The sequence below is a fragment of the Nipponia nippon genome, unplaced genomic scaffold (assembly GCF_047370975.1).
Source record: "Nipponia nippon isolate SJK-2023a ecotype South Korea unplaced genomic scaffold, ASM4737097v1 scaffold_88, whole genome shotgun sequence".
Classification (NCBI taxonomy): Eukaryota; Metazoa; Chordata; class Aves; order Pelecaniformes; family Threskiornithidae; genus Nipponia; species Nipponia nippon.
In genome coordinates, this window is record NW_028262411.1 from 130,737 (window position 1) to 133,287 (window position 2,551).

A 2,551-nucleotide genomic window follows, 5' to 3' on the forward strand; every position below is an offset into this window, starting at 1 on the left:
GACACAGCCTCCCCCAGGTCCTGGAACCTACCCAGCCCTATCCGCACCCCATGTGGGGTTTCACAGACACCCCTGAGCCAGGCTCTGCCAGCGTCTGGACAAGGAGAGAGGTCGAGCAGGGATGGCCATTCCCCCAGGGCAGGCCCTGAGTCCATCAGGAGGAGGCAAAAATGGCAGTGCAGAAAAACTCAGCCATAAACCTGTGGAGAGTGGCCAAATAGGGAGGCCACCAGTGAAAGCTCCCTCCAGTCCCATTCCCCAACACATTGCCCTGAGCCCTACTGCCCTCAGCCCATGAAGAAACCAAGCACAGCAGCACGGCCTTGTGGGAGCAATCCCTTCAGCCTGTTCCTGACCTCAGCTTTGGAAAAAGAGCCCAACCTCCAGACACCGGCACTGACGAAACCCGCTTTTATTACAGATATGTGACATGGGAGGCCACTGTACCATTGACCCAGGCACATGTGCAAAGACCTTTAGGTCAGACAGACTGGGTTCATGCCTCTGGAGAAGTGGACTGCATGCAGACATTCCTGGAGAAAGAGAATTATCACAGATAAAATGCCCAAAGCACAGGAGATTCCCCAGATGCATTGGAAATGACTGGTGAAGAGACATGGGCAGCTTATTGCTGCTGAAAGGCTACGGATTGAATGACCTTCTTCAGTGCCTCCTTGAGCTCCTGGTTCCTCATGCTGTAGATGAGGGGGTTCACTGCTGGAGGCACCACCGAGTACAGAACTGCCACCACCAGATTCAGGGATGGAGATTAGATGGAGGGGGGCTTCAGGTAAGCAAACATGGCAGTGCTGATAAAGAGGGAGACCACGGCCAGGTGAGGGAGGCATGTGGAAAAGGCTTTGTGGCGTCCCAGCTGTGAGGGGATCCTCAGCACGGCCCTGAAGATCTGCACATAGGACAGCACAATGAAAACAAAGCACACAAAGCCCACAAAGACGCTAACAACAAGAAGACCAGCCTCCCTGAGGTAGGAGTGTGAGCAGGAGAGCTTGAGGATGTGGGGAATTTCACAGAAGAACTGGTCCACAGCATTGCCTTGGCAGAGAGGTAGTGAAAATGTATTGGCTGTGTGCAGGAGAGAATTGAAAAAAGCACTGCCCCAGGCAGCTGCTGCCATGTGGACACAAGCTCTGCTGCCCAGGAGGGTCCCATAGTGCAGGGGTTTGCAGATGGCAACATAGCGGTCATAGGCCATGATGGTGAGAAGACAGTACTCTGCTACTACCAAGAAGGCAAAGAGAAAAAGCTGGACAGCACATCCTGTGTAGGAGATGTCCCTGGTGTTCCAGAGGAAATTGGCCACGGCTTTGGGGACAGTGGTGGAGATGGAACCCAGGTCGATGAGGGAGAGGTTTAGGAGGAAGAAGTACATGGGGGTGTGGAGGCAGTGGTCGCAGGCTATGGCAGTGATGATGAGGCTGTTGCCCAGGAGGGCAGCCAGGTAGATGCCCAGGAAGAGCCAGAAGTGCAAGACCTGCAGCTCTTTTGTGTCTGTGAATTGCAGAAGGAAGAACTTGGTGATGGAGCTTGTGTTGGATGGTTGCTGCCTCTGGGCATGGGGTCCTGTTCCTACAGGAAGGGTTAATGATGAGGAAATGTCTCTGAGCAAAATCAAAGCTTTCTTTTAGACCCTCACTCTGACACACTCTGCCCCATCCCCCACCCCCCCACTTACTCCTTTTCCAGGAGACCTTCCTTCAGCTCTGTGGCTGCAGCTCTGTCTGAGTGTGCTGTGAGGAGCAGGGCCTCTGCCCGCTGGCTGCTGAGGACTCAGCCCTGCTCTGCAGCAGTGGGTTCATGGGAACGGTGGGGCAGGGGCCAGTCCTGGTGTTCGACTTTCTCAGATGAAACTGCTCCTAGTGCAGAAGGGCCTGTCAGCATCTGCACTCCCAGTGCTAAGGAAAGGGGATAACAGAAGGCACTTTGGGAGGTTTGGGGATTTTAATGCTCCACCCCCATCTCACCTGGGCAGTTTTCTTGGATTTCAGAAAACTTCAGCATTTCTTCTGCACTCAGGGAGAACAGAGCGAGTCCTGATATCAAAAGGATTGCCTGGGGCTTAGTGTAGAAGGAGGGGAGCTGGTCTGTCTCTCTGTCTTGTTCTCAGTTGCCGTGGGCTTGTTCTCCATGAGAGGGAGGGTGATCCCACTGTTTTGCTACCCTGAAAAACAACCAGACTTTGCTGAGAACAGAAATATCCCCCACAGACAGCTAAATGTCTCACCCTTTCTCAGGGTCTCAGCACCCCACTTCTAGCCCAGGACACACAGGGCTCATTTCACCACCCCAACAGCATTTCCTCCATTGTAGCATCTCTACACTTCTGCATGGGGCTTTCAGATAACAAAAGGGTGCTAGGGGACAGGTTTGCATTCTCAGCGGACATCTCAGCTTGAAAGGACAAAGCTTCTCAAGCAGAGCTTCTCAAGGACACAGCCAAGTGTCCTAACGATACCATCTGATTAAGGGAAAACCAGATTATTCTCCAGCCCCATAGACCTCATCGCCCACAGCCCCACAGGTGAGATGA

General features: G+C 53.3%; 1 pseudogene; it reads right to left on the reverse strand.

Annotated features, from left to right (window-relative positions):
- Positions 1 to 625: 625 nt before the first annotated feature.
- LOC148050371 (olfactory receptor 14C36-like) lies at positions 626 to 2,022 on the reverse strand (annotated as a pseudogene).
- Positions 2,023 to 2,551: the final 529 nt, after the last annotated feature.